This window comes from Gekko japonicus, unplaced genomic scaffold, assembly GCF_001447785.1.
Source record: "Gekko japonicus isolate JY-2015 unplaced genomic scaffold, Gekko_japonicus_V1.1 scaffold2067, whole genome shotgun sequence".
Classification (NCBI taxonomy): Eukaryota; Metazoa; Chordata; class Lepidosauria; order Squamata; family Gekkonidae; genus Gekko; species Gekko japonicus.
Window position 1 is genome coordinate 136,518 of NW_015166481.1, and position 20,658 is coordinate 157,175.

At 45.9% G+C, this 20,658-nt stretch overlaps 1 protein-coding gene across 1 annotated transcript in view; it reads right to left on the reverse strand.

Moving 5' to 3' along the window:
* Positions 1 to 20,658, reverse strand: part of URI1 (URI1 prefoldin-like chaperone) — a 69,243-nt gene that overhangs the window by 42,828 nt on the left and 5,757 nt on the right. The window lies entirely within an intron of this gene.

Genomic DNA, 20,658 nt, shown 5'->3' on the forward strand with positions numbered 1-20,658 from the left:
TATATATATATATATACACACACACACACACACATATACACACACATATATATATATAATTAAAAGAGACGTTTGTGACTATTTGAGGCAGTGACAAATGTTATATCCCACCTGTATCAGAATCAACATTTTTATAGCACTCAGATGTGTGTGAGGTTTTCTGTAAAATAATGCACAGTAAGTGTCATAACTTTTGGCCCCAGTGGCTGTCTGCACTGTTCTGTAATTATTTACTTATTTTTAAACTGCATTTCCCCACTGCGCAGCTTTGGGGTGAGAGTGTTCATCCAGCTCATGTGTTCTCGTGTTTGTTTGTGCGTGTTTGTAGCCTGTGTCTTGCCTTTCAGTTCACTGGATCCACAATATTCTTGGGAAAGTTACACCAAAATCCCCGCAAAACGGTTGCAGTGGCATTTTTACATATTCCAAATCTGGAGTCCCAAGCTCCTAGAAAATACAAATTGCTGTGCAACATTCTGAAGTAACACGAACAAGACAACATGCAGCAAAGGAGAAATGGAAGCATTCTATTGCGTAACAAACATACATCGTCCAAAGATCCATGGCAACACAGGCTTAGAGTCCCCTCTTGACCGTTCTTTCTTTCTTTTTACTGGCCTGGTAATTACACGGGAAGCGTAAAAAGCACTGAAGCTTAAGGGAGAAGCCTATGTCTCAGGGGCAGACCATCCTTTACAAGCAGAAGATCCCAGGTCCAATCCCTGGCATCTCTAGTCAAAAGGCGCTCAAGTGGCAGGCAAGAGAAAGGACCGTTCTCTGACCAAGACCTAGGGTTGCCAACTCTGGACTGGGAAATTATTGGAGATTCGGGAGTGGAGCCTAAGGAGGGTGAGGTTTGGGGAGGAGAGGGACCTCAGCAGGGTATAATGCCATAGAGCCCACCCTCCAAAACAGCCATATTCTCTAGGGGAACTAATCTATGTCACCTGGAGATCACTTGTAATTCCAAGATCTCTTCAAGCCCCACCTGGAGGTTGGCAACCCTACCAAGACCCTGGAGAGGCGCTGCTGATCAGGGTAGACATGGTTAAACTAGAAGGTCCAATAATCTCTCTCTGCATAAGGTAGTGTCATGTGTAGGTAGGATCCAAAAACTACCACACATGAATAAGGGTGAGGAACATCCAGTGTTTAATAAGGACATCCCCATGCTAGAAGGTGCTGGAGAAGACTCTTGAGAGTCCCTTGGACTGCAAGAAGATCAAATCAGTCAATCCTAAAAGAAATCAACCCTGACTGTTCCCTGGAAGGCCAGATAATGAAACTGAAGCTCAAATACTTTGGCCACCCAATGAGAAGGGATCACTCCCTGGAGAAGACCCTGATGCTGGGAAAGATTGAAGGTCAAAGAAGACGGGGACGGCAAAGGATGAGATGGTTAGACAGTGTCATCGATGCAACGAACATGAAATTGAGCCAACTCCAGGGGACGGCAGAAGACAGGAGGGCCTGGCGGGAGATGATCCATGGGGTCGCGAAGAGTCGGACTCGACTGTGCGACTGAACAACAACAACAACAACATGCTAGAAGGACCAATAATCACAGAATCATAGAGTTGGAAGGGGCCAGACAGGCCACCTAGTCCAACCCCCTGCTCAATGCAGGACCAGCCTAGAGCATCCCTGACAAGTGTTTGTCCAGCCGCTGCTTAAAGGCGGCCAGTGAGGGGGAGCTCATCACCCGCCTAGGCAGCTGGTTCCACTGTTGCACGACTCTGGCTGTAACAAAGTTTTTTCCTAATATCCAGCCAGTACCTTCCCGCCCTTAATGTAAACCCATTATTTTGAGTCCTATCTCTCTCTGTATGAAGCAGTATCATATGTGTAAGCAAGGTGAAAAAATTACCGCACATTAATAAGGATGAGGAACTTCCAGTGTTTAATGAGGACATCCTCGTGCTAGAAGGACCAACAATCTCTCTCTGTACAAGGCAGTAACATACATCTAGGCAGGATTCAGAAACTACCACACATAAACAGGGACGTCCCAATGCTCTCCAAGGCTCTCCACTGCCCAACGCAGTCTGTGAAAAGCTGTTTCAAAAAGTTGGAAGCTTCCCAGAACGACTTCCTGAGCAGCACCATAAGATGCTGTCTGGGAGAGCCCTGGTGTGTACACAGATGTGTTTGGGTGTACGCAGAAAATTCTTTGGACCCCAGCTTGTATGTTCATATCCTTCGACGAATTAACATATGCAAATAACCAACAGACAATCACTTTAGTCCGAGAATGACAGAAGCCCTACAGGTAATAGGAGATTCCCTGCCAGGAAAAAATGTGCGAATATAAACAGCGAATGCAAAGAAACAATACAGCAAATCACATTTAGAATCCATCCTGAACGTATATGTTTTCGAAGATCGGCTTCGCAAATATTTGTTTCTCATGCACCCACAAATAAGCTAACATGAGGAAGCAATTAATGGGAGAACATTTGCCAGGGGAAAAAAATAATGCTACACCTTCACTGTTCAATGAAATCACAGGTGCAGATGGTTTTCTTTGTGAAAAAGGGGGACAGAAGGGGGTGGGGGTGGTGGAAATGGGGCTTGGCAAAAATAAGGAGGCTTGGCTTATATTCAGTCGCTCCAAGGTAGATTCTATAAACCTCGCTCACACGGCAAGATGCAGTCAACAGTCCCCTTAAAAATCTAATGCAACACAACAGACTTTCACCAGACTCCATAAATGAGTTGTGGACAGTTTTTTGGCACTGAGAGGTTGAAAGAACCATCTTACCCTGGAAAGCTGCATGACATAAAAAGAGCAATCATTACTAAGTGTGTATTTAAAAAATATTATGGTGTAATGGGTAGACCATCAGGCTAGACCATCAGGCTAAGATCTGGGAGGAGGAGGAGGAGATTGGATTTATACCCCACCCTTCACTTGGAGTCTCAGAGCGGCTTACACTCTCCTTTCCCTTCCCCTCCCCACAACAGATACCCTGTGAGGTAGGTGGGGCTGAGAGAGCTCTTTCCAGAACTGTCCTTGACAGAACGGCTCTGACAGAACTACGGCTTGCCCAAGGTCATCCAGCAGCTGCAAGTGGAGGAGTGGGGCAGCAAACCCGGTTCTCTCAGATTAGAGTCCGTGCACTTAAGCACTACACCAGACTGGCTTGACCACATTCAAGTCCCCACAATGGATTATGACTGTGTAGGGATGACAGGCTGCCACCTGGTACTGCCAGGGCTTTGAAGGTGAGGCAAGGGGCAGATCAGATGTGTCACCACCATGTCTGGGGGGGGGGGGAACCTAGACATGATGCCTGTATGTCAGGTGACAAGTACGTCAGCTGGGCATCACAGCTTTTGTCCACATGGGACGTTGACACATAGTGCATCATCACACAAGCCCCCCACTGTTCTCCCGCTAGCCCCAGAAGCAAGGCGAGGTGGGAGGGCACAGCAGTGGGAGAACGGTACACTATGTCTCGGGTAGTGATGCTCTGTCTTCTTGGTGCTTGGGAGAAGGGCCACAGTGGGAGGGCTTCCGGAGTTCCGGCCCTGCTGCTGGACCTCCTGATGGCACCTGGGTTTCAGCCACTGTGTGGCACAGAGTGTTGAGCTGGATGGGCCACAGGCCCAGAGGTCATTTCGGGGGGATCGCAGGGGATCGCAGTTCCCCTGGGTGAGGTATGGGGGCGGGGCACATGACAAAGCCCCACCCCCTGCTTCCGGCCGCCCCGCTTCCGGCCCTCATTCAGCCAGGAGGAGGCAGGAGAAGACAGAGGGTAAGTTGCTTCCTCCCTGCCTCTCCCCACCCCTGCCTGCCTGGGGCCAGGGAGGGCCTTCGCAGGGCTTCCTTGCACTCCCGCCGGCCTTGCAGGTCCACCGCTGACCCCTCATGAGGCTCGGCAGTGGAGCTACAAGGCTGGCGGCGGCGGCCGGGACCGTTGGGGGTGGGGTGTGTGGCCTTATGACACACTTCTGGTGATGTCAGGGGGTGTGGCCTTATGACACACTTCCGGTGATGTCAGGGGGTGTGGCATATGCTAATGAGTTATGCTAATGAGTTCCCCTAGCTCTTTTTCTACGAAACGACCCCTGCACAGGCCTGATCCAACACGGCTTCTCTTAGGTTCTCACACGCTGATGCCTGCTCAACAGCTGTGATGGCGACTTCCTAGAACAATAACAGCTGGAACACAGAGAATTCTTCAAAATCAGAAGACCCACCACCTGGTGGTCTTAAGAGGGAGAAGTCCCACAAGGGAAGCACTTCGTGTTTCCAGACCAGAGTTGTCATAACACAGTGGCTAACGCTTCTGCCACTTGAAGCACACTGGGTGGCCTTTGGCCACCCACAGCCTTGCAGCCTAAGTTGGCTCATGGCTCTTGTGAGGACAATAATGAAGAAGGGGAGGAACTACGAATGCTAACTTGTACTCCTGGGCAGAAGGGCAGGACAAAAATGCAACACTATTTATTTTATTTAAAATGTTTATATGCCACCTTTCATTCTAAACAGGGGTCCCCCCTTTGCTCTCTTTTCTATGACCTAATCCATAGTTAGGAGCTGCGGTGGCTCATGTGGTTAAGATGCTGAACTGCAGGCTGTGGAAGATCAGTAGTTCAGCAGTTCGAGACCCGGGTTGCCGCATGACGGAATGAGCTCCCGTCTCTAGTTCCAGCTCCTGCCAACCTAGCAGTTCGAAAGCAAGAAATTGCAAGTAGATAAATAGGGACCACTTCGGTGGGAAGGTAACAGCGTTCCGTGTGCCTTGGTGTTTAGTCATGCCGGCCACATGACCACGGAAACGTCTTCGGATTCGACTGGCTTTTGAGCAAGGGAACCTTTACCTTTAATCCATAGTTTGCAGTCAATTTGCGAGAATTACTATTAAGATGTATACAGAACTAAGCTACCGGGGTGAGGGAGACCTGCACCACACGTGTTTATGAAGTCCTGTCCGAAAGTTCCAGTCTGATTGGACCGCTTCTAGAAAAAGCTGGAAAAGGAAGCTCTCCATTCCTGATACATGACTTTCCACGCATGATGGGAGCTAAAGGCACCACAAGCAAAAGCCCCACAAACCGTGAAGTGCAGCGTGTTCATTAACCTCTACATGATAATCCTTTCGTAGCTGCATATTAACTAGTTACATATTCATAATCATTTACATTATTTAGAAGACCTTCTATGAAAATTTCCAGGCGATATCCATTAGCTACAATGTTAAAGGTTACCCGAGATAGTCTGCTTAATGTTTCCAGGAAGCTTTTTTTAATTAGTAAATATGTAAATTGGGAACATATGCTTTTGGGGTATTTTTCCCCCTCAAAGAAAAAAAAAAGGCCCATCAATGGAAAAAGCACACGGAGAGACACTGTTTCATCAACCCTTAGCCCCTTAGACCGAAACAATAAATCAGTAACACCAATCAATTTTAATTTCAAGCTCCTTCTTTAGAAGCCCCCATGTAGGGATACAGAAGAATAGACTCAAAAGGGAGGGGGGGAAATACATACTTCACACTCCTTCAAATGAATAGGATCTATTGAAGTACATCCAATAATAATATATTATAATTCCTACCTACCGCTGAAAACATTCACTGGGTGAACGAGAAGGGAGGGAATAAAATAAACGAAAGTATAATGCTTACCTTCCCATAAGCAATGCTACTGCTTAGAAGTTCTGTCAGGGGTCAAGTTCAAACCAGAAGCTCCATAGCAATGGCTCCTCCTCCTTGTGCCACCTGGGCTGCTGATTGGATGGAGACCAACCAATCCAGCTGAGATCAACCCAAGATCACCTGGAAAGTCCAGGTGATGCCGGAGAGCTCCTAAGGTTACTACCAAGAGACACAGCCACTCAAGGGTCTGTTGACCTTCATGAGTCTGAACAGCCTCTTCCAGTCCAGTTACCTTTATTGGCATGTAACCCTTTGCAAGCCCATATACAAAAAAACCACCAACAGCAACAACCACAGCATAGAAAAATACTTGCAAAATACAGAAACAAGGAATTACCAAGTAAGTATACCCATCAATTAAATAAAGGGCGAATAGAAATGGCACCAAAAAGAAATTTAGCAACAGTTTCTGTTATCTCAAGGTTTGGATTATCAAGAAGAATAAGGATCTTTAAGCAATCAGGTTATTCTTCTAATTGAGCCAAAATAAAATTTAGACATTTCAGTCGTAGTGCATGGTAGAAGGGGCACTGCAACAAGACATGGGAAATCGTTTCGATATTATCATTTGTGCATGGACAACATCTGTCAGAAAAGGGCACACCCTGAAAGCGGCCAGATAATAAGGCCGAAGGTAATACATTGAATCTCGCCAAAGAGAGGGCTCTACGGAGTTTGGGGGTGTGAAGTTGGTACAGGTAAGAGGCAGGTTGGCCGACTTTAGGAGATATTCCAAAATACAGGGGTGAACAGCCTCTTGTTGCAGAAGGTCATGTGGTCCTCCCTACTATGTTTGCCTTTGGCCCAACAGTTTGTCCATCACTATAGCCCACCGTCATGCCTGAACTGAGCCAACACTTAACTATGGTTAAAGAAGTCATAGGTCCCTGCCACACGAGGGGAAAAAAGGACGTGCAAAGTGCGGCTTTTAAAAGCCGCACCAAAATAGGCACATGAGCCGCCGCGCAATTGCTCCCCGGCACGATCAGATGCCGGGGAGACCGTGGAGAAAGGGACGGGAGGCTGCTGAACTGCGCATGTCTGAGCATACGCAGTTCAGCCAGGACCTGGGGATGCGCCGGCAGAAGGACACGCCGGCAATCCCACGGCCGCGCTTGCTGCAGCCGTTCCGGTAAGACGACCTCTGGAAGTGGTTTATTCTTAATGCGGTTTTTCGGCCGGAAGGGCCAGATCGGGGATGGGTGTGCAATGTTTCCCAGATGTTGCGGTGGGATCACGCCCGTTTGCTCCGCCCCCGATCCGTCCCTCTCCTGGCCCAAAACCTTTCGTGTGACCGGGGCCATAGTTAAGCACTGAGTCAGCATGAGGCCTCAGAAACATAACAGCACTGGATTTATTTTTTCCACCAAGCGTAAACGATTTATGTTCTTGCCAATACAAGATGATCTGTGGTTTATCTGAATACTAAAATACTTGAACATGTAGAGAGTTATTAAACTGCACAGGCCAAAATCTTAACATTGCCTGATCAAGTACTCAGTTATTAAAACCAGGCACCACGTGGAAGTACAAGTGAAATAAGGACAAGTAACTCTTCTCTCAGCCAACAATAATCCACTGATACTGCTTATTCCTTCATATTCTTATTTCAGAACAATTTGTCGCCTTGAAGATGATGCATTAAATATTTTTAAAAGGCAAGAATCTGTTTCTCTGTAACAATGTTATCGATGTGCCACAAGGGGGCACCATCATGTGAATTTCCACCTTCAGGACGCAAGCAATTGCACAAGCTCTTTTTAACAACCAGTTTATGCATGCCTGTTTTGAATAGCAAGTTTACCCATGCTCCAGTTTTTTAAAATCCGAAGATGATATCTGGCAAGGAAAATAAATGTTCTCGCTTGAGCAGAAACCAAAAGGACCTTTACTTTAGAAACACACACACACACATACAATTCACCAAGGTCTGAAGCCGGAATTCAACAAAGCAGTTAAATTTCAGGCTCATAATGTGTAAATTGCAAACATCAGATCTTCAGTAGAATCCCGCTTATATTTACTCAGGAACCAAGTGCCAAGTGCCACTAAATTGAACAGGACTGAGAAGTAAGTGTAACCAGGACGGCTGCTTTAAGTGGGAAATTAAGTGAAGAGTTCACAGAATCATAAAAAACAGGATAGCTTGTGTGAACGGGAATAGTCTGATAGGCAGAGGGTTTCTTGTTCCAACACGGTGATCCTTCCGCTTCATTGTTTTTATTTTCACCTGTCCTTTTTATTGATTTGGGGACCCAAAGCCACTAGCCACCTCATCCTCCCTTCCTCCGTTTTAGCCTCACAACCGGTGTTCCCTCCAAGCAGAGTAAGTGTAAGAATTGTGTAAGCAATTGCACAAGCTCACAGTTCTTTAGCCTCCGGCTCACACACGTTTTTTGTCTTCGCTCAGGAAGGGATGGCTCCAGAGCAAACTCATTTATGCAGTAGCCAAATCACCTTCTCACAACTTCAATGCCAGTCGCTCACAAAGTAGAATTTTTTTGCTCACAGGACTCCATAGCTTAGAGGGAGCATTGCTCACAACAACCACCCTGTGAAACAGATTAAGTTGAGAGATAGATGCTAGCCAGAGACCAGGATGGGGATTCGAACCTGGGTCTTCCAAATCCTTCACTCTAGTCACTACACCACACTGGCTCCCATTCATCCCCTAAACTGTACTTATGCATTTAATATACTCACAGTCTTCATTCTAAATTAGTATATATCTATATATCTAATACTGAACTGGCCCCCTCTGTGCGGATCCTTAGATCCGGACATCGGGGGCACTTGGGGGGGAGGGAGAGGTTTGTGCACATGTGGGGCGGTCCCAACGTGTGCACAAAAATGCTAAATGTTGAAAAACCCTTCGGGTGGATGTTTAAATCCCCCTGAAAGTGCCAGACCTACCTGGCTTCCGTGCGCGGGAAAGAAACCGGACGGACGGAGAGGCCCAGCAGCGGCGGCGAGAGACAGGTGAGGAGGGGGAAGAAAGTCGGGGAGGGGAAGAGAGACTGCCAAGGTCCGGCGGATGTAAGCCGCGCGGGCCTCGGTTCACGGGGGGAAAAAGAAAAAGAGAGAGAGAAAGTCGGGGGGGAGGGGGAACAGTGAGGGGGGGGAGACAGCCCGGTGAGGCCCGGCGGATGTTAGCCGCGCAGGCCACGCAGCGACAGGGGAAAGAGAGAGAGAAAGAGAGAGACTGGGGGGAAGAGAGAGAACAGGGGGAAAAAGAGAGACTGCCCCCCCCGTGAGTACCGCGGGTCCCCCCTTGTTTCTTAATATTCCTGAAAATGGTAAGTAGCTGGTGCTATCCAACTTTATATATATAAATAACCCTATGATTTAAAAAAAAAACACCTCAGCATCACCACTTTCACGAATATCGCTTTCAAACATGAAACCTGCACCAACATTACACAGAAGACCTACAGAGATAACACTGGCATGTTATGTTTATGGTCAGCTGCACCTGTTTGCAAGTGAGGAGTCTGCCTCCTTCTCGAAGGGAGAGTTACAGTTCCATCCTGAGCAGACTTACCCTTGGGCCTAGAAGGACGTAGCTCTGCTTAGGACAGAACCGTTAATCACTTTCTAATTGAGGACTCTGTGATCTAACTCTGCTTAGGATGGCACAGTTAATCTCTTTTTAATTTAAAGTTCTAACCTAATAGTAGCTCTGACAATAACTTCCTTGGAATCCTGGAGCTGAGCGTTCGGTGCAAACTTCCTGACCTGTAAAATGGGAATAAGATGCACTCGCTTCTCTACCTTGTGGATGTTGTCATTAATTAATGTCTTGGAAGCACTCTGAAGATGTGAAGCACTGTTATAAGCGCTAAGGAATATTATTTACTACTTGAAAAGCCATCAGAATATAAGCAAAGAGGTGAGCAATTTGAGGCCACTTAACCCTGAATCAAGCAGCACACTCCACATTTTCTTTTCAACGGGTTTCCATTTCTTAAGGATACCAGCACCAGCTAAATGCTCAGCTCTCAGATTCCATGGACTACATGAAGCCAAGGGCAAGAGAATGAAATCCCATACAAGTGCATGCTGGACAGCAAGCATCAAATGTGTCTTGTATACATAAAGGAAGTAAATGTGATGCTAAATTCGCAAGTATTATGTTAGGAAACTCACTCTGCCATTTGGGATTATATGAAGCCCTACTAGGAGAACCTGGTTTGATTCCCCACTCCTCCACATGCAGCTGCTGATGTGACCTTGGATCAGTTACAAGTTCTTTCAGAGCTGTTCTCTCGCCAGCAGTCCTTGAAAGAGCTCTCTCAGCCCCACCTACCTCACAGGGAAGGAGTTTGCAAGCCACTCTGAGGGTGCGATCATATGCACAATTAGACCCAGCGTAGGTGCGAATGCCAGGCGGATTTGGGGTGCGATCAGACACGAACATCTGGGAAGCGCCCCGCACCCATCGGCAAACTGTTCTGCTCCACTGTAGAAGCAGAGTAAAAAGACATGGCAAATGGGTTGCGACGGGCCACGGATGGACTTTCCCATGTCTTAACGCTCCAGTGTGCTGTCATGGCATCGGGATGGTCTGATCAGGCCATCCCGACGCCATGCTGCTGTTTTTCCCCCCTTCTCAGTATGTGCATCATCACAAGCTCCATAGGGAGCTCTCAGTGTGGAGATGTGATACATCGATTCCTCGTTTAAGCACATTGGCAACTAATGGGGGGGGAACCCCGACTCACCCGTGGTTGCGTCTGATCACGCAGTGGCAAGCTGTGCCTGCTGCTTCCAAGGACTGTGTGATCGCGCAACTGCGGGTCAATTTCCTCCGGAGGGAATAGCCTCACTCCCCCCACACATTATCTCACGCATGTGACTGCCCCCTAACCCTGACAAAGGCATGTGACCGCCTTTGGGTAGTGAAGGACAGGGTATAAGTCCAATCTCCTCCTCCTCCTCTCTAATTATTATTGGATCTAATGCTGTAGATCTGATTCAAAAGCTATGGCAAGGGTGGGCAATGTTTTTTTGGCTTGAGATGGCCCACTCTGGAAATCCAAAGAGCCTGCTACAGCACGGAGCCCTCAGACGGCATGGAGACCCGGATGTGGCCCTCAGCTCCACTCTGAATGGCCTTTGCTCAGCTTGTCATGCCGATGCTCCAGACAAATTGTAAAGGAGCTCAAGGGTTGGAGCCACCCACGGGCCAGATGTAGCCTCCGGTCCAGAATTTGCACACTGCTACGCTTACAGCATGGCTCAAAAGTCAGACCAAACCACAATGTGGCATGACACAAACAAGGCCTGTGCCAGCTCCTGCCTGTAGCGCTAATAACAGTTTGCCATTACATCCAAACCAGCAAAGTATAACTCTGCACTTTCCTGGCAAACCAATATTGTATGTAAACCACAGTTCCCGGAGGGGAAGTACAAGATATAACCTGCTAGTCTGGTCGTAACAGCTAACTAGCTTGCACTATGAGTATTCACATTCAGCTTATCCAACGCAGCATCATTTCGCATTGCATCTGAACCGCCCCGGAGCTTAAACAAGTGTCGGCCCAGGTTACCTCTGCCTGAAGGCAGAGACGAAACTCTGAGATATTATGAACAAATCCATGCCAACAACCTCGCACGACACAGCTCTGTGACGTAAACCTAACCAAAGCACCAGAATTTCTACTGCAGAATTAACCACTTTATTGAATCGAAACATTTTTATGCCACCTTTCCATCCAACTTAGGATTCCCAAAGTGCTATCAATTTTATAAAAAACACCTTTAAAATACACAGAGAGAGAAAGAGAAGGAGAGAGAGAATTAATAACAATTAAATGAAACACACAAACCAAACAGAAAAGCCTAGTGACAGAGGGGGACAGATGAACCTGCTGGGGGAAGACATACCATAATTTTAGAACACAGCTTTGCTTTAAAAAGGAACTCAGGCAATTTTCATTCCCAATGTAGCTTGTTTGACTGAAGTTTTATTGTCTTGGCTGGCTTCTAGTTGTAAGCTACTTCAGGCAGGCCTGGAAAGGTGGCACAGAATAATATTCAGTTTTCCTTACATGAAGCAAGCCATAGGTAATGGGGATACTGCTGTTCAAATAAAAGTTAGTTCTGCTACTGCTGTGGGAAAAGGAGAGGGGGATGCATCCAAGAAAATCATGGTGAGAGGGATATGGGCAGGACATTCTCAGGGTCTCCCTGAGAGTGTCAAAGTCCAGTTGCTACTCTCGGGGCAAAATTCTTCTATAACTTTTAATGGTCCTGGTCACACGAGCCGGATGATCCGCCGCTGAAGGGCGGCAAATCAGAGCCGGAGCAAAAAGAACCACAGGAGCGCGATCCGACGTGCCCCTGTGGCTCCATGCTCCGGCAGCCGATCACACGGTGTGCAGCAAACCGGTTGTGCGCATGCGTGGGATGGGGAACGGCACCGGTTGCAACGGCCTACCGCCGCTTCCCCGACCACACACCTTCTGTTGGCCCGCATCATCCGGTAGGTACTGCTGTTTCGCTAGTACCTTTTTGATGCGCGTTTGTGGGCCGAAGAGACGGATTGGGGATGGGTGCGCACCGCTTCCCAGTATGATCACGCCCGCTTGATGCGCCCCCGAACCATCCTCTTGCGGATCAAATCCTCCCATGTGACCGGGGCCAATGTTGCCTGTTTTCTTCAATCTGCAATTCAAGTCAGGGAAACTATAGACTTATCATGTTTTTTTTTCTTGCTGTTTGTTTGTATGACAGCCACATTTTTAATGTATCCCTAAATTTTAATGTACTTCTATCTCTGTCTGTCTGTCTGTCTGTCTGTCTGTCTGTCTGTCTGTCTGTCTGTCTGGGCAAGACATACTTCTGCTTTAAAACACTGCTGGTCCTGAGCTTCAGATTGGAGAGGGCGTGCATTGTGTCTAACACAGACACAACATTTAAAAAGTCCACAGCCCCGTCCCAGGTTCTTTAACCTCTACAGCAGCAGAACTTCTGCTTCTCGGGAGCCCTGCAACTTCAGTTGGGCTTGCAAGAAACCCCTGCCCAAGTGCAGAAGATTCTAAGCTGCAGCTCACTCAAGGCTGCTCGTCTGCCAGTCGAGCCTAAATATCACCCTGTGCAAACTAAATGCATCGCAGAAGACTGCCCTACACCACTGGGTGCTGGGGAAAGATAAGACAAGAAGCTCTTACTGGAACACTTCACAAAGGGACCTCTAATAAGGAACACCTTTGAAGAAAGACTGCCAAAAATAATAATCCTTCATTTCCATTGATGTGATCCCTGTTACTGAGTGTGGGAAATGTTCAAAGGCCCCAGTCACACGGGCTGGATATCGCGGGGGGGAGGCGTGGCTGTTTGCCCCGCAGCGAAATAACACGCGACTGCGCGATCAGGTGTCCCCTCGCAGTCCCGTCGAGGTCCCGTGGTTAGGGGGGAGGTGCCGATCACACAACGCGCCAAAGAAGCGGCGCGGCACGGCAAACGGGGTTGTTTTTTTTTTTAACCTGAAGTATGCGCATGCCCCGTTGGGTGCGCATCCCTGGAGACTTCAGGAAAAACCCACCTTTTCGCAATGGGGCATGGGCGGGCGCCGGATGCCACCGGAAATGCGATCAGACGCCCGCCCTTGCCCCACGGTTTCTGGAAACTAGTACCTCCGAGGTACTAGTTTTTAACCGCACGTCTTCGACGGGAAGCCTCAGGTGAGCCACGGGAGCTCTATGCTTCCCAGATGTGGCGGTGAGATCGCACCCGGAAAATCCGCCTAACTTCTGTCCCTCTAGCGTGGCAAATGCTCTGTGTGACCGGGGCCCTTGTCAAGCAGTCCTCATTGTGGAGTGGGCCTGGGTTGTACCGATTCAGACTAAAAATGGGGCCTATTACGCTCTTGCGTACAAAACTTACACTAAGTCCTCACGCATAAAAAAAAAATGCCAAGATGAAGACTGGGCTAGAACCCTTCTCCCTTGACATGCAGGTTTTCTACATCCAAATTTGTTTGTTTAAATGAAAAGGTATGCAATCACGCAAGCATTCACAATCTAATTTGATATAGCCTAGTCACAGGTTCACCATCTCAGTGTGAACAAGGCCTAAAGCTTCATGTCCGAGGGGAGAAACCTGGGTAAGTTGTGACAATACCGGTGCCCAAAGCATTACAAAGAAAGCTAAGTGTAATAAATCTACAGCAAGCTGAATGGAGCTATACCCAGGACATAGATCAAGATGGGTAACCGTGTTAGTCTGTCTGTAGTAGCAGCAAAGATTAAGAGTCCACTGCTCTGAAGAAGTGAGCAGTGATCCACAAAAATTCATATCCTACCACAAATTTTGTTAGTCTTTAAGGTGTTACTGGACTCTTATATCCAGGACAGAGAGACACACATCCACATAATGTGCTTTTTTGGATGGAGGTGGAGAAAATATGTTACGCAACTATGACCAAGCTATTGGACCCAATCCAACATGGCAAAGCCCATTGTCACAAAGTAGCCTTTAACTTGAATCAAAAATACCCTCTTCTTCTGTCCTACAAAAAATAGCTTCCAATGTCATGGTGTTTATATATATACTGACAATACTGTGTATGCACACGACTCAAATTACTTGGACCCTTGTCTATAGAGGGGCAAAAATACAATCTTGTCATCACCTTTTTATCAAGCAAGATGCCCCCTTTTGAGTCAGTGGTAAACTATGGAATACCACTCTGTCAGGCCCCAGTTAAGACACTCTCCACATACCCTCTTGGCAGTGAGATGCTTTATTAGAGATACGCTTACTGTAGATACAAGAACTTTTGTTAGGACTGAAGAAAACCACAGGAACATACAGGTTATAGGTAAACAGCCTGAAAACCCCGACACCCATATGTCACACCTACCCTGTAGCATTGCTATGGCAACTCAGACAGATATATGGTGCCCTATCTAAACTAGCCAGGCGAAAGAGTCTCCAAGGTCGATCTCATGAGAACCAACTCCTGGGGCACAACTTGAGAAACGGTTATGAATACTACCCCCATGCACTCTCACAACCAGGGGTCATTTCGTAGAAAAAGAGCTAGGGGGACTCATTAGCATAACTCATTAGCATATGCCACACACCCTGACATCACCGGAAGTGTGTCCTCCCCACAGCCGGCGGCGACCTCCAGCGGGCACCAGCAGGGAGCTCCAGGCCCCGCCCTCCCGCACCTCACCCGGGGGGATGGCATCCCCCCGCGTCCCCCCCCAAATGACCCCTGGTTTCACTCATCAGGGCCATCTTGCAAATGGGCACATTCAATACGACAAGCGAAAGGAAAGAAAGTGAAACTTAAAGAAATGAAAGTTAATTTGACCTGAGCTTGACACACTCCCTGTTAATCATGTTTTTGAGTATCTTACAATCAGTGTATTTCCAGGTCTTTGTTCTCTTGTATCTCACACAAAAGCAAAAGGGGGAAAAAACCAAATAACTGTTTCACCGAAAAGGGGTTTATTGGAATCAGCTCGCACTAATCTAAAAATACAGAGACGAACGCATTATGCTTGTGGCTTCTCTGAGGCTACTGGTGGATACCGAGCAGAAATCTACTCCAAAGAAGCCTTCAGTATGCAGAACTAGAATATAAGAGGGTTATTGCGTTTTTAAAGATTCTTCCTAGCCCTAATAACAAGAAGGCAGGCTTCCCCAAAAGAATAAATTAGTGCAAGTAAATTCCACTGGAAGATTAACAGCCTGGTCCTGGTTTCAACACACTTAGGGCGAGAGATCCATGACAGGATTTCCAATGTGCCCCCCCCCCTGTTTTGCACATAGCACATCCATGAAGGCATGCCAGCTCCAGCAGAACAATCTAAAGAGCTCATCCGAAGCTACTTGAAGCCACCTCGGGGGAGCAAAATACATTTCCTCCCATGGCCATGCAGTAACGAGAGTGGGAGGATAATTTTGATGGGGAAGATGGCATGGAGGGGAAAGATCGAATACCGCCTTCCCCCTGCCCTGCCACAGTGGACATGCTGGTAGCCCTCCATGGCTGCACTAAAAATATTGAAAGAGCCAATCACAGATCTCCACTGTAAAATGTAGTTCGGCCCATGTGCACAACAAACCTGTGAAGCTGCCTTATACCTGTCCACAGTCCACATTGCTCTGTCTATAGCAGGCAGCGGGAAGAGAGGGGCCTTTCTCAATCCTGTTACCCCAAATCCTTGAATTCAAGATACTAAGGACCAATGTTCCCTCTAAGCTGTGGAGTCTTGTGAGCAAAAATTCTACTTTGTGAGCTACTGGCATTAAAGTTGTGAGCGAGCGATTTAGCTGCTGCATAAATCAGTTTGCTTTGGAGCCATCCTTCCTGAGCTAAGACAAAAATGTGTGAGCCGGAGGCTAAAAATCTGTGAGCTAGCTCACACAAACTCAGCTTAGAGGGAACTATGCTAAGGACTGAACCCAGGACCTTCTCCATACAAAACTATGTGTTCTGCCACAAAGCCAAGACCCCACCAAGCACAAGGTATCATCCCAAGCAATTCAGATGGCTCCTATGCAGTAAGTGCTACATAGGAGTAGGCTGAACTGCTTGGGGGTTATACCTTGTGAAACTTTCATGTGAACAAACATGGCTAACACTGAGATCCATGATACGCTTCACACTTTGCATGGTGATCATGTTCACCATGGTTTCATTGTGCCACAGTAAACACAGCTGCTGTGTGAAGCAGCTTTAATAGTTCTGGCATTCCATCAAGTGCTGCACGGTCAGACAATAGTGGCTAACTCGCCTCAGGCCACAGTCCTAACTAAGGCATGCTTCATGGGAATCACTCTCACCGATCTTGACAGGACTTGCTTCAATGCAAAGTACCAAGAACTGAGCTCTGGAAGAATTCTCCAGCAGAACGAACCATTGCCTCTTTCTTAAATCTTAGCACTGCATTTTACATGCTTAATACTGAAAATGTCTTACAAATTTATCAAAAAGTAGTGATCAGAACTATAAACCTGCCCTTTGATCAAATGGCTGCAAAACGGCGATCCGTTTTAACTGTAACTCCTTCAGCAAACTTACACGCCATCTGTACCTCAGCACCCCTGTCTTTTGCCATATTTTATTTTTTATGTAGACAACTGAACTTGACGTTCCAAGCAGCTTATCTCACGCTCAAGCAACTCAACTGAGTTTCGCTTTATCAGAACTCTGAGAACTTTTCAAGAGGACATTTAGAATATCTCATTAAACGTCCATACGAGATGTTCCGATAACTATTTTCCTGTTCTGACTTAGGCTGCTGCAACAAAGAAAACTATGTACAGCACAACCTTATACTAATTATCCTCGATACAAATCAACAACCTCTCTGTCCACAGAAAAGCAACACTTCTTAAAATAAGGGAAGAATCAAAGCTGTTCCACATTATGGGCTCTTCGGAATTCTATTTATGGGGACCAAAGCAGCTTAGAACAGGTTTCTTCTCCCCTCCTCCATTTTATCCATACAACAATAACCCTGTGAGGTAAGTTAGGCAGAGAGTGACTGACCCAAAGTCATCCAGTGAGTTTTCATGTCATAGTGGGCACTTGAACCTGGATCTCCTACATCCTAGTCAAACACTCTACACCACACTGTAGAAAGTCAAACCCATAGTAAGAGTGGAATCAGTTCCATGCTATGAGAAAAGCTGGACTCTGTGATCCACATAAAATGACCCAGATAAAATTATTCAAATTAAGCAAATGTGCGTATTTTTTCAATTCTTCCTATTATGCCATTTCTGCTCTTTGATTTAACTTGCTCCAGTTTTGCTAATCATAGGAAGGAAATCAATTTCAGCCATCTCTTTGACTTCTGAGACTTCAGCAGGGACTTCTCCTTACTTTTATAGTTTCACAGCCATAAGGACTAGAAAATTGGGGTTGGATCTAGTGAAAAATTTCCGCTTGAATACCTGCTGTGTGCCAGACTTATTGTATCGTACTGTGTTTCTGCTTGCAGCAGATATTGCACAACGAATTTCTAAACATTTTAATACAGAGAGAAGAAAGTGGTTCATAGTACACAAGATCTTGTATGTGCAACTGTGATAAGGCCATTTATGTTTCCACTACTGCATGGCTGGATCCAAACCTTACCTCCTATATAATGATAGTACATATATAACTCCATTTGTGTTGATTTGCTTATGTATTGACCAGTCTTTTACAAGGGAGACAATTTGGCTTCTGCTTCTAGGTACACTCTGTTCTTTTGCTTCAACAATATGCTGGGGAGGGGAAGACTGAACAGAACCCCTTTCGCTTCACACAGACAGGATGAAACCGTCTATCACTGGAAAGTGATTGAGACTTGTTAAGAAACTACTTCCCCTAGAGCAGCACGCAGCTAGTTAGCAGATAGGTCTCAGCTTCTCCTCCGTCAGCCTTAACGACACCAGGAAATCTGTCCAATAAAATTGCACATAAGTTTATTGCTCATGAAATGTCTCACCATACAGTAAAATGGCCCCAAACAACATTTGCTGGAAGTCTGTTTGCCAGCAGAATAAGCCAATCACAAAGCCAGATTCCCCCTCCCCAGGGCATGGGGGGAGTTTCTTGCCACACCAGGCCGCATGATGGCTCAAAGGGTGTAATTCTGTTTAGGGCTTCACTGGCAGTAACAGGATCAAAGAATGAAGTCCACTTATGCAAGAGCGTATCTACAGTCGTGACAAGTGGGAACATAAACGGCCTTCGCACAGTTGCACATATAAGATCTTGTGCCCCACGAAGCACTTTCCTCCCTATATGTCATAATGATCAGAAATTAGTTGCACAACCATTTTTGTAATCAGGAAATTCTTACTCATATTTCAAGGGGGGATTATTTGTAAGGATTAGAAAAATCTGGGAAAAGAAATCTGGCTAAGAAGGATTATGCATTTTTAAAAGTGCAATTAAAATCTGAAATAAAAAAGAATGACATTAGAAAACGCCACATATTCATATAGTTCTTCACCACTGATTCTGCTTCCTTCCATACTGTATACAAGAATATTATAAAATGAATGCAGACTGGGAAAGTGTAGCTAGCACTTCAAGCAACAAATTTGACATAAGGGCATGGACTACCAACCCTCCAGCTGAACTCCATCCTTTCAAGCTTTCTTCTTCAAACTCAGCACACACTAGGGGACGGGGCAGAGTTTAGCTCTCCACACCCTTCTATTCCCATTTTCTATTAAATTAGACCCCACCCTTCTGGTTTACACACTAACATGCAGCCACATGACGAAATACATTTGTTTGACCCTACGGGATCAATAAAGGGTGTCTGACAGAAAAGTCTGGGAAGACTTTTTCTCTTTGTAAACTAACTGGAACTTTTCCTCCAACAAAAGCCAGGCCCGAGTAGCACCACAGGTAAAACATGCTGCCATGAACCAAACCACACGGTGGCCAGACAGCAACTACAGAGAAGGAACTATATCTACACTCTGCGATGGCACTGCAGGAGGAACTCCTGTCCGCACTGCAAGCACGGCTTCCCTCCCTACTGTATGCAAGCATATTATAAAATGAAGACGTATTGGAAAAGTAGAGCTAGAACTTCAAGCAAGAAATTTGACATTACAGCATCAACCGCCAACTCACTTTTCAAGCAAGAAATTTGACATGCTTATAATCAGTATTTACAATCTATTTTACCCTTTGATGTAGCTTATGAGCTTTCCACAGATTCAGTTCACACTATTCCACTTACAACAGGTCAAGATTCTGAGAACAATGTCTCATGGGTCATTTCCAACACCTTGGACATCTACAGAGACTGTATAAACACTATATCGTGAAAGACAGGTGTTCCATATGTTATGGATGTGTTCCATAAAAATAATTTTTAAAATTTTGTTTCGTGTCCGCTCACTAACTCTTATCTGCCCTCTCCTTGTTTGTGTTTTTATGTTTTGTTTTAATTTTTTATATGTGTTTGTATTTTAAATGGCTGAAATGTTTTATTGTTTGCAGACTTGGGGATCCTGAATTGGACGGAAAAGCCACATAGAACTGTTTTAAATAAATAAATATGTACAGGAATACTTTCTTTTCTTTCATCCACAAGGAAAGCTTTAAAATGTTGCAGTGAGCTTACTTTTGTTTTGCCTGATGCCCACTGATACTTTATGAGGTCAAAATACACATTTGTGCTTTATCCCAGTTTGGGTAAGAATTCCTCACCACCAAACAACAAACAAACAAACAAACCTAGTCCAGATGCTCATGGCTACAATGACGGTTGTCATTAAAACCCTTATTCTGAATCAACAACATAATTTTAATTTGTATGGTGTTCCGGATTCAATATAAATGCTGCATCCCACATGTGTAGCAAATACAAGTGAGCCAACCACAATTCAGTGCCAAAGGATTTGGGTTACATGCCATTGCCAACCAGCCATCACCACAAGCACAACAGTTTTCAGACAAATCCTTCCTCAAATTCTTTTGCAATGCTTCACGTGAAGGAAGTGCATGTGTGAACTAACTCAAAGAAGGGCTGGGTCTGGAATCAGGCTTGGTTTAACACCATGCTTCCGTATATAGTCTCAATCTTCCAGAGATGCATGTTTGCTACATATTATGGCACTTATTTACACAACAGATTGTAATGACCTGAAAACAGCCCAGATGGTGCAGCCGCAAACATATGGGGAACCTTTCATTAATTGATTTTAAAGTGATCTGATTTAAAAGAAATAACACTCAAAAAGTATCCGATTAGAGATTATGTGTTTGCGACTAACCAGAGATTGGGCTCTGAAGTGAAAGTCAGACTTTTATGTTGGAGTAGGCTTGCCAAACCAATACATGATAGTTGTCTTTAAAAGTGTGAAATAGACAATTTTAAGGTAGTCATTGTGAATAATAAGCACTGATGGACATACATGGAACCCCCTATGTTCAGATGCAGTAATCCTCTGAATACCAGTGCTGAGGGGAAACAACTAGAGATGTAAAATTTCCGGAAATTTTGAAGCTCGGAAAAAA